This window comes from Vigna umbellata, chromosome 5, assembly GCF_029865625.1.
Source record: "Vigna umbellata cultivar VRB3 chromosome 5, Vumbellata_1.0, whole genome shotgun sequence".
NCBI classification, from domain to species: domain Eukaryota; kingdom Viridiplantae; phylum Streptophyta; class Magnoliopsida; order Fabales; family Fabaceae; genus Vigna; species Vigna umbellata.
The window spans coordinates 37,632,234-37,645,348 of record NC_142169.1 but is presented as its reverse complement, the minus strand read 5'-3'; positions in this window follow the sequence as shown (position 1 = coordinate 37,645,348).

Sequence of the window (13,115 nt, the reverse complement as noted above, 5' to 3'; positions counted from 1 at the left end):
GCCATAAATGGCTAGTTTTTCCATTTTTCTTATAAATAGCCCCCCCATAATCGATTATTAGACACTCCTTTGCACCTAAATACTGCTGAAATCAAATCTAGAACTCAAATCTTCTTCATTTCTCTTCACCTTCTCAAAATCTCATTTTCCCATTCTTCCTCCATGGCTGACTCAAGAAGGCACCGTCGCAGAACAGCTGGAGCCTCCTCTTCTTCTCAACCACGTCTTGCAAACATAGATGGATGGATTTCAGATCAAGGGAAACATGCAGACTTTGTTAATTCTTGGCAAGAAAGGAAGATCATGGCGGTAAAGTTTATTCGTCTTGACTTTTTCCGCTTCTATGGCTTTCAATTTCCAAACACTTTTGCTGAGCAGGGGTTAACGCATCTGTTAGAACAAAAAGGATGCATTTATCCTGATCTTATAAGAGTCTTCTACTTCAACTTGCGCTATCGAGATGGGATAATATCTACTAAGGTCAAGGGAGTACGCATCATTTTAGATGATGACGTATGGACCAATGTTGCTCAACTTCCCATCTGGGATGATGCTGTCAAAGTCCATTTAGGACTTGAAGATTTCAACAGGATGATGACTTTTCAATCCTTCCTGCGTCATCCTGAATGGCAAACCAATAGAAGGCAATTACTGGTTGGAGGTTTTAAAGTTGAAGAAAGGATGATCCACTACTTGATTGTCTGGATTTTATGTCCTAGAGCAACCAACCATGCTCAATGCTCTGAGCAGGATTTACTTCTGTTGTATGGGATTCTAAATCACATACACATCGACTGGCCTGCTCTCATTGCTGACACAATGGTAAAAGCCAAGAAATCCCATTCATATCAATTTCCCTATGCTCTTCTTATTTCTAGGATTTTAGAATTCAAAGGTGTACCTGTTGAAGGAGAACTCATTCAAACTATTGAAGCTATGGGATCAGAAATTGGAGATACTACCTTTCGTCAAATGGGATTCATTACTAGAGGTAGAGTCCTTATTCACAAAGATGATGACCATCCTGATGTAGATGAAGATGATGACATGGACACTCATATGGCTGACCCAGTAAGTGTTGCTGCTCGGTCTGATGCTGGACCACCCAACATACCTCCTCTTCCTCAACTTCTATGGAAGAACATTTTGCAAGGTTATCTAAACAGTTGGAGGATATGAGTCTTGCACAAAAGACTCACTTTGAGGAGATTTATGAGTGGCAGCGATCTGTTGATGAGTACATGGTTGATCAATTTCTTGATCTTGATGTTCGCCTATCTAACATCGAGGGTCATCTTAATATCCCACCTCCTGAACGTTCTCCTAGTCCTGAATTCTAGGTTTTAGGCCTCTAAGTTTGATTGTTATGTTATTTTCTTTATGGTATTTAGTTTCTTAATCTTTATGAATTTCATGTAATTCCTTTTTGTTCTTAATATAATGAGCTTTTATTTTGTGCATATATTCCATTTTTGAGGGGGAGCTTATATTAAGGGGGAGGTTATTACATTATTCTTTTTGCTTATGATCAAAAAGGGGGAGAAGAAATATAAGGGGAGGATTAAAGAAAAAAATAGTTTTTAATTGTACAGGTACTGCTAACTCTATGGTTGTCCATTAGTTTATATATGTTGCAGGTAAACCTGAGTTGATTTTAAAAAGAGAGTTTTTGATCATCATCAAAAAGGGGGAGATTGTTACCAATAAGGAGTATTGGTAAAACCTAAAGATGTGTTTTGATGATGCTGCAACTTATAGATTTTGGATGTAGTAGGAAAATATTTAAAAAAGCAACTTGTAGATTTTGAATGTAGTAGGAAAATGTTAAACATTGTAATTTTTACTAGTATAATCGATTATGGTTAAGCAATAATCGATTATCACAAGTCATACTTGAATAATCGATTATCACTTCATATAATCGATTATCACTTTTTTGAAAACTCTGTAATGGACTTGAATAATCGATTATCACTTATAATAATCGATTATTCATGGCAGTTGGGAGCTGACCTTTGGCATTCAGTGTACTTGGCTATATAATTTGATTTGGAGAAATCAGAAGGTAACGTTTTTTTTTGAACTGAGAAAGCTTAGAACACTGTGTGTCAGAGGAATGTTCTTAGAGAGCTTTTTGTTCATTGTTCCCTTGCTTGGTCTTGTGAAAGGAGAGGCTCGCGTATCGTGTGTTGATAGTCGGAGCAGACTCTCTTCAAGTTAGCAAGGTACTCTGCCTGGTCTTGTGAAAGGAGAAGGTTGCGAATCGTTGGTCGATTGCCGGAGCGGTTCTCTTCAAGTTGGTAGAGTGGTTCTTTTCGTTTTATTCCTGTTCATTTGATTGTAATCTGTTAAACCATTTTTAGTGGAACTGTTAATCACTATTTATAGTGATTAACGACTGGACGTAGATTCTATTGAATCGAACCAGTATAAAAATATTTGTGTGATTTTTCTATTCCCTACACTCATTATTTTACGTATATCAACTGTTTGATTAATTTTCTGAAAGAAAATTATTTTTACTAAAAGGACCAAATTAATTTTAATTGTGATTGAACACGCTTTCCGCTCTCTGAGTTTTAATTCCGCTGCGCTATACTCTTCGAAAAATACCCCCTGCGATACCAACAGTGTATGCATGGACCTTTGTTTTCAACTGTGGGTGGTGTTTGTTGGTCAAATTTATGCATACCTCCTACAATAGAGTTAGTGCAATGTGGCTCCAAAGAATTGACGTACAGAGGTATAACACCGTGTTAAAATGTCGGCAAGTGTACCGAATCGTATCAAGTAATAATAAAATGGTAAGACTGAGTATCGTTTCCCAAAGGACTCACGACACGAAACAGTTATGTGATTACTCAACTATTTAACTTTTCATTATTTGATTTAAAAAAACATTAGTTATTTATTATCATTAATTAAGTATTTTTTAAATTAATCAATAAAGCATTATTATGATTACTTTCTTATTTCTTATGTTTTTTTAAATTTTGAAATATTATTTAATTTTGTTTCATGTTCTGAATTAAGTCATTATCGTGTGTGAACTAATGTAATACATTTCTTGATAGGGGGAACTTAGCCTCTTTATATATTAATTTTTGATGATGAATAATTAAATGATTAACTATGGTTTCTCAATGGCATAACAAATGTTTTATCTTTATCATGTTTGTCCTAGATATGTGAATCCAGAAATGTTAAATGAATCAAGTTTAATACAGATTATAAATCTCATTTCTAGTATAAATAATTGATTAAATAAGCTATATAATATGTTAAATATAGCTAGATCACTTAGAACGCTGATAGGGGCAAACTGCTCTATTATAATCGATTATATAGGTTACATAACCGATTAAAACAGATAGCAAGCCATAATCTATTATATAAGTGAGATAACATGTTAAGGATGCCAAATAGATGGCTAATATGGTTAAGTATTAATATAATCGATTACATGAGTTTGATAATCGATTAACACAAAGAGCATAATTAAATCCATTACACATTTAGCCTAATCTTGTAAGACTGTTGGAAGAAGCAGTCATAGGCATAAGTCATGAAATAATCGATTACACACATATGATAATCTATTAAAATAAAGAAAAAGGATAGCAAATTATGCAATCAACATAATTGATTATACTGCGACAAGATTTGAAAATCTTATATATATGTGTGTGTGTGTGACTTGAGGCCTGTTTCCATAACGTTAACATTTTCAAATACTGACAAATCTTCTGAGTTTGTGTACAGGTGTTCTCAAAGACACGTTCTTGTAGAAATTAAGGTTTTCTTAGTGATCAAACAACAAGGATTCATTCAAGACATTAGACTATACAAGTTCTTCAAACAATTTGTATTCCATACATGTGTGAGTATAACCAGGTTTAAGAGCTCGGGTTGCTCTTGGTATTTGTAAGAGATTGAGGGTGTTCATTTCTTATGTTGTTATTTTGATTTTGAGTGGCACTAGTGCAGAAAAGGCTTTAGATGTCTGTTCTTTTGGCTTTTTGACGTCCGACCTGTACCCGACGTCTTTGTGGGTGACGTTAGTCAAATGTCCGTTGTGTCAGGCCCGACATCTATATAGACGTCCGAGGCACACACCCCGACGTCTGACTAGACGTCCGAGGCACCCCCCGACGTCTATAGATACGTCCGATGAAGCCACCCCGGACGTCTATATGCCTGAACGGGTTGTTTATGGATTAGGGTGTTTGGACGTCAGTTTGTGCACTGCTAGACGTCTATAGACGTCCGTCAGTGCACTAACCGACGTCTACTGGGCGTTTTTTTTAAAAAACCAATTTATTTTTGCATTAAAATCACACCTGAAAAGCAGAAAATTGTCCGAGAACAATATAGTATAGTATATCTACGTTTCATATAAAGAAAGTTGTACTTAATGTACAAATTAATCCAATACCAAAACTATCAAGATATAAACTTAAACTAAAACTAAGCAATGTTCAACAACAAATAAAACTGTTCCTAACTCCATCTTTGCATAAGATAAGCTGTACACTCCTGCCTTATCTGCCTAATTGTGTCCTCTGGTATAGGAGATGTACTCTTGAAGCGCTGAAAAATTGAAGAAAGATTCATTATGGTTTCATATATGTTTAAAGATGAATTTGATTTGTAATGTATTCAAGGTATGCATCATTACCTCATTCCAGTCATCTGTAATGACAGCTCGAATGATGGTCTTAATCTAACACATGACATAGAAGCCACATTCCCATGAATCCTGCTGCTGGTTACACTAAAATGACAAACTAAATAGTCAAGAATTTAGATAATTCAATAACATAGAAAATGAATTAGAACTATAAATGACTTACAACCTTTGGATATAAAATTTGAACTAATTGACCTCGAGATTTACTAATAACTCTGTACAGATTGAAAACACAAAGTAAAATTATCATAACTATATCTATCATAAAAGTTTAAGGTGAACATCAAATTCAAAGTCATTTTTGGAGAAACACTTACCCTTAAAGCAGGGTTCTCAAGTCATTTTTCATCTTCCAGTGCAACGAACAAAACCATATAATTTTACATTGTTTAGGAATGATGACCATCAACTGCTAGTGCGACCTATCACGAAGGACAAATAGTTATTTAACTAAGTAATTAAGGAAACTTTAATAATGAACTTTTACATATAACAACACCTACCCATCAATGTATGGCACAAGGTAACGTCTCTTTTTGACTCATTCATTTATGTTTGCAAATAATGTTGTCTGTTTTCAAGTGTGTTACCAGAAGGTTGAATGGTCTAAGGTTCAACAAATTCGTACATGGAAGACTGACCTTGGTCTACAACGATTGTGTCCATGTACCTAAAACAACAAAGTTAAATTGTTAGAAATTATAGGAATAAAACAAAAAGAAATATGGAAGACAAAATTAACTATCTTACATGCACCACAGTTGAATGATGGAAATATTCAACATCCTGTCTCCTCCAATCACCTCCAATGCATCAGGCAATGTGATATATACTGGCACATGGGGGAGCAGACCAAATACTCTCAAATCCTAGTATAGTTTGTCATTAGCTTTGATAGAGGATCATCCTCTGCTTCAGCCATGTCATCATCTTCATGTATGACTTTATCATGAATCGGCTACTTCTGAGGACGTGTGAATTGAAGATAAGAATTTCATCAAAGAGTTATCAACAAATATTTTTAAACTTAACATAGAAATACTAATAACAAAGACATTATACCTGTGGAGTAGCGATGTGTGACATGATCAATGCTCTAGGCCAGGCTATAAATGATCCTATGGCCTCCCCCACAAAATTAATTTCTGGAGTGGGTACAGGCACCTAAGCCTGGGGATCCCGAATCTCGTCAATCGTCACACGCATGTGGTGGGGTAATATGGGAACACCATGAATAGTCTGACCTTCCTCAAGCACTCGTCCGACAACCACAATGCGTGGGGGATCCCCATCAAGCAACAACTCATATTGAGCACTATACTGAGTAGGTTCTACAGCAGAGCATGATCCTCCAGTGCTGACATGAGGTGGTTTAGGAGTTTCAGCGGGCCTCGTGTTGCCTTGAGTCATGGAATGCAGTTTCTCTTCAAGCACTCTTTGTATTTCTTTTTGTTCTTGTAGCTGCTCCATGAATCGTTGCTCCATTGATCTCATGCTTTGGTTGAGTCTTTCCTCCCACTGAAGATCCATCTGCCTCAGTGGCTCCTGACTCATTGATTGAGTGGTTTTCTGTGTAGGGCCAAAGTAGTCATGAAGACCAATCGCCCCAGGAACTCCACGTACACGTCTTGGGTGCTCGGGCTTTCCAATGGTCGTTGTTAGAATGTCGTCCCTACCTTGGCCAACAAATGTTCCCTGAGTCTGCTGCTCAACCAACTCATCCTGCACATAAAAAACCAAGTTACTTACAAGACATGTTGTGATATATACAGAATCAAACAATGTTTAGAATTTGAACTTACAATTCTTTGTGAGATCAAGGCAGCTGAGGAAGATGTCATGTTCCCATCAGATTTAGTCCGAGCAGCCTTCCACAGCTCATACCTAATAGGTGCAGGTGCTAGGTCCGGCGACTCAAGTCCCAAGGCATCCACTCTAGACTTTCTAATTTTTTTTCCAGTTTTGCATAACCACCTCGTGATAACAAGTGTGGTGCATCGTTTAGCCGTTGTCTTTCTTGGGCAGCTAACCTTTTACCCTATGAAACCATGTATATAAATAAGTGTAAAATCAAAAGAACTCAATGAAAGACTTTTCAGATGTTAAGAAACAAAACTTCCATTCCTCAGACTCTCTAGATACACGAAACTGTATCCACTCCTCCTCTGTGAAGGTATATTGCTGACATGGATTTTCATGTTGTCTGTCTCCAAAGACATGCAGTCGTGTCAGCCTTGTCTTGAAATCCCTCCATCTTATCGCTATATGCGATAACACTTTCTTTCTAATTTGTATTGTGTTTGGAATATCATAATGTTGTGGTTTAAAACAAAACACAAGTTATTGATTTGAAAAGATGAAAGAAATAAGTATATCAACAGTGTTGTAAGTAAACATACCTGAATATCTTGCCATAAGAGGTTCTTGTCGACCTCTGGGACGTCATCCCAAGTTGCATGAAGGATAGAGACATGCTTTTTGCTAACTTACCCAGATAACTCCTAAACCTATCAGCATTTGGCCCTGATGCCTGACCTGATATGGGGTCAATGTCAACATGTCTCCTCTGCCCATCAACGCGTCCGGATGTGACATCTGCCAATCGTGTGACGCCTCGACCACGTCTGGTCTGTCCCGATCCTGAGTCTGACGCCGACATACCTAAAAAATTATATAAGGTTAGTAATAATTCAATTATGATGAACATAAATATAAAGTCAATACAAAAAATATCACAACCTATTAAGATATTGTTTTCTCCCAAATCCCTTCATTGTGATCACTACGAATTGCCTGGATGACATCGGCAACGTCATCAAATGGGTCTTCAATGGGTCTAGATGCAACAGATGTTGTCTCAAGTATATCAATAGAATCGTCATCATCATGTTCATGCATGTTTTTTCCTTCTAAAACCACTGACCATTTTTTGTTCGCTGGATCATTTACGTAAAATATTTGTCTTGCTTGACTAGCCATGATAAACGGTTCATCAGTGTAATTCATCTTGTTCAAGTCTACCAATGTGAAACCAAAGTCATCTGTCATGACACCAGAATTTATATCAACCTATTTACACTTAAAAACTGGGATTCTAAAACTGACATAATCAACTTTCCATATTTCTTGTATTATTCCAATATAACTCATGGATGTTGTGATTGGATTTTTGTCTTTAGAACTAGCAAAGTGGACAGCCTCAGCTTGTAGTGTGACACCACTATTTTGAACTCTACTTTCATCAATCTTTTTCCATTTGGGTGAATCAGCAGGGTGTCGAAGAAGATTATCACAATTTCTTTCGTCAAAGTGCCATTTAAGGTTCTTTGCATCTTCTTTAACAAAAAACATACGTTTGAACCTTGGTATTATAGGCAAATACCACATCACCTTAGCAGGTGCACCATCATTACCTTCATCAACAGTGTTTTTCTCAGATTTCTTTTTAAAACGGGATAAACCACATGTTGGACAATACTTTAGCGAAGTAAACTCCTTTGTGTACAAAACACAATCATTAGGACAAACATGTATCTTTTGATATTCAAGACCCATTGGACATAAAAAAAATTTGAGTCATAATTACGAATAGGTAGAGTATTATTTTCTGGAAGCATCTCCTTCAACAACTCTAACAACTCGGTGAAACTTTTATCGGTCCATCCATTCCTTGCTTTTAAACTAAACAACTTTAAAGTTGTAGACAGACATGTAAAATTCGAGCATCTGGGGAACAATAGTTGCTCTGAATCATTTATAAGAGAATCATTCAAATTAGCTCTTCCAAAATTATCTTCACCGACATCACGTATCATGTCCTCTAAATGATTACTCATCCATTCTTCCACATAATCTGTTCCTCGTGACGTGGTAGGCTGGTCCAATACTTCTCCATGCCAAGTCCAAGCGGTATAAGTCCTCATGATGCCGAACATGAATAGATGGTCATGCACATTGCCTAAGTCTTGCCGTATTTGATTAAGACAACGCACACAAGGACAAAATTATGTCTCGTTCACAGACTTAGCATTTTGTTCAACGTATTGCAAGAACTCTGAAACACCCTTATCATATTCTTCACTGATGCGACGTTCATTCATCCACCTTCGATCCATTCTATGTTCGTAAAATCATCAGTTTAAGTTTTTAACTCTCACAAGGTTAGGCCCTACCCATTCAAAAAAATTATTTTTCATAATTTGCTAAGACAAGTGCAAAGAAGTCTACATCATAAATTTGATAAGATTTCGGCAGCATTTCGTATTGGTCTCCGAAATACACGAAATGAGAGTAGTCAACGATGACCACAATCAAATATGCATCTGAAGAACAACACAAATACTGAACCAAAATTTTATCAATCTTATCCATAAACTCCAACTCACATGTTATTGCAAATTATGAAAATTAATTTTCTCAAACTGTCCAATCAGACAATTCAAAATTTAACACAAACGATTAAAAGATTAATCATTTCTGTTAAATTTCAAACGGGAACTAAGTGTCACTCAATGATTTGATACTTAAAATCTAACATGACAATTATAATAACACAACTAATACATGCATATTCATAAGCCAATAACACATGCAGACCTTAAAGTCCAAAACATGCATACACAAAACCCAATAACATGCATACAAAAACATTATCAACGAAGAAGCTAACTGGAAAAGCAGATTCCAAATGAAATGGAGGGAAATCGAGGAGTGCACGACCTAAAATGTAGGCCAAAAACAGTCAAAAATGCAGGCCAAGAACACGCAAGAAACTACACCAAAACGCACCGAAAACGAGTTTTAATCGGTTCAAATCACATATATTTCATTACAGAACAATTTAATCGGATTAAAAGTAAATTTAAACGGTCTAAAACAGAGAAAACGCACTTGGAAATGCAATGCCGCAGAGTGAAATCGTGGGGAAGACGATTAACAGTGAGCGTAACTCCTCGCGGGTTCGCGTTTTAGTATAAATGGCATTAGACGTCCGGTACTGGAAGGCCCCGACGTTTATAATATTATAGACGTCGGGGCTATAACTAATATGACGTGTTTTGGATTTAAATATTGATATTCGCGGGGGGGTTTAGACGTCCGATGGAGGGGCCCCGACGTGTATAATATTATAGACGTTGGGACCCCTCCACAACGGACGTTTAAGAGGCTGAAACAATTAACTCTTCAACTACCTTGTCAGCCGCTTAAACGTCCGTTGTGGAGGGGTCCCGACGTCTATAATATTATACACGTCGGGGCCCCTCCAACGGACGTTTAAGAGGCTGAAGCAATTAACTCTTCAACTACCCTGTCAGCCGCTTAAACGTCCGTTGTGGAGGGGCCCTGACGTCTATAATATTATACACGTCGGGGCCCCTCCAACGGACGTTTAAGATGCTGAAGCAATTAACTCTTCAACTACCCTGTCAACCGCTTAAACGTCCGTTGTGGAGGGGCCCCGATGTCTATAATATTATAAACGTCGAGGCCCCTCCACAACGGACGGTTAAGAGGCTAAAACAATTAACTCTTGAACTACCTGTCAGCCGCTTAAACGTCCATTGTGGAGGGGCCTCGACGTTTATAATATTATAGACGTTGGGGCCCCTCCACAATGGACGTCTATAGTCAAACTTATTTACGCAAATGCCACCGGTCAATTATTTACGTTGGTGTTTTCGTGGACGGATGTCTACTGGTGACGTAAAAGGCAAATTTTGCACTAGTGTGGCGAGAGCAGTCCATTGAGAGGGTTGTCTTTGTATTCTTGTATACTCAATCATTATAGTGGATTTCCTTCAACTAAGGTTGTCGAAAGAGGATTGCATGTAGGCTTGTGATACCCGAACCAATATAGATTGTTTGTGTCTTGATCTTTCTCTTCTCTTTCTCTGCTTAGTTGATTCATAATTCTTTGTTTATTGATTTCAAGAAGCCAAGAATTCCTAAAGATTTCAAAAAAAATATTAAAAAGGGTTAATCCAATTCACCCCTCTTGGCTTGATATATAAGGTATTTCTTTTCTAATAACATCGATATTTGATCTTATTATAAACTTTTTGATCTTGTTATAAACTTGCAAAAAAAAAAGGTTGTGGCATTTAACATATATATGTGCAAATTAAGGGTGTTTAGAACTAACATGATAAAAAAGAATAGATTAAAAAATGATAACTAATTGAAAAGCATAAATTTTCCATCACTATGGGAAAAATGCATTTTACTAACAGTAAATGTGAACTATCGACGAAATATTACCCATCAACATTAGGTCCTTCAGTAACTGTGAACTATCGACGAAATATTTTCCTTTTATTTATTGATGGAAATGTCTATCAATAACTAGTATTTACAAACGAGTGAATTTGTTTCATTTTCCAATAGATATATCTTTTAGTAAAATATGGTTGACTTCATTTATCGACGAATTTCTCGGTATCTGCTTCGATGAAATCAAGTTAAAATTTGTGATTTCCCTTCCCCAAATTAAATGTTTCAATGAAATACCCTTTCATCCTCTTTCACTATAGCCAACGTCTATTTGCTCTTTGATATAAGAAGGTCGTTGTCGTAACATGATGTTGTTTACTACGTTGAGGGATCTTGGTTGAGGGTCTCTACTACATTTTTTGTCGTTGTCGTCGTCGAGGGAGGTTGTTGAAAGGCCCGGTCATCGAGGTAAGTTCTATGTTTGTAGAATGAACTGTAAAAATTGAGCGTTGTTCTTCATAATAGGATCTTAAATTCGTGCAATAATAGGCATTAGTATTTGGTTGTGAAATTTGATTTCATATGGTGTTAAAATTGAGCTCCACTTTGTTGTTTTGTGTTAATGGAAAAATTATTGAGAGCTTCCATCATTTATATGAATCTTCATTTGTTGTTCTGAATATGCCACTCTGACTTGTTCTTGTAGAAATCAACATAACAACATTAGTAATTAATAGTTGCAGAGGTTATTGTTATTTTTTTTTTCAATCAACTTCTCTATGACATGTATCCCCAAATTGTTCATATGTTGTCCAAAATTAACTTCATTTGTTTTTATTTTTGTTGTTTCCTTTGAAGATGCTTCCCTTGGGTGAAGCTCTTGGTTGTGACTCTAGACTTTGTTCTGAATCTTGTCAATGTACGTGATAACATCTTCATTTATTTGGTGATTACAAATTGAAGTCACTAATATCTTAACTTCTCAAAGAAGAAATTGAGCAAAAGCAATTGATTGCTCTCAAAGATACAAGCATGAGATCCTCCAAGAAAGCTGAATCTAAGGCTGAGTCAAATGCAGAAATGCCAGAAAAGGAAAGCATGAATATGATGGTAAGAAAGTTTAATAAATTAATGAAGAATAGAAATACTGCAACTGATAATGCAGGTTATTCAAGAGGAGGAAAGAAGAGCTTAAAGAACAACACTATCACATACTATGAATAAGGCAAGGATGGTCATATAAAGCCGGATTGTCTAGAAGTGAAAAACAAGCAAAAGGCTAATACCAAGTATCCATAGGACAAAGAATAAGCAGAGAAAAGCTTATATATAGCTTGGGAGAACAGTGGTGATGATTCATCTAGTGATGATGATTGTAGTGTTGAGGAGGAGTCCAATCTATGTTTCATGGCAGGCTCTGCACACTTTGATGATAGCGTTAGTGATTTTGAAAGCGAACCAATTGAGGTTAAGTACGACTTGCTAAGATACATGTAGAAGCCATGCGACTTCAGTACAAGGTAAATCGATTAAGCTCAGAAAGAAAAGACTATGAATATCGAATTGATAACCTTATAGAGGAAAATGATAAGCTAAAAAAGAAATTAGAAACTACTTTACAATATGCAAAAACTGTTAAAACTAAAATTAAGATTGTAGAGAAAAATTGTGAAAATTGCCCTGTTCATCAAGAGAAAATCGATTCTTAACAAGCACTCTAGCAAAATTTACTCAAGGAAAAGATAATTTAGATGTTCTGTTAAGATCCTTAGGGAGAGAAATAAATAGACAAGACATTGTTATAAAGCAAAAAGTAATAGGATTAATCCTAGGAAGTTTATTGATCTGAGTAAACCTATTACAAATGCATGTTTCTATTGCAATAATATTGGTCATAATGTCAGAAATTGCTACTACAAAAAGGTTGGAGTTCCTAACGGGAAATATAAGTGGATTTCTAAGGGACAACCTCCTGCATCTAACCATAAAGGACCCAAGTTTTTTTGGGTACTTGCTTTAAAACCACTAAACTGTTTTGCGGGAAAGTAAGTTGTTGACTGAAGCAGTATAGTGCTCAAGGATGAACTGTAGTGGAAAAATCACAAGTTCTAGAGTATCTTGATGTGGTAACTAAAACTGTTATTTTTATGCACTTATGCATCATAAGTATCTGTATGGATAATTGTTATGTGCATGTTTGTTGAGTGTCTATCTC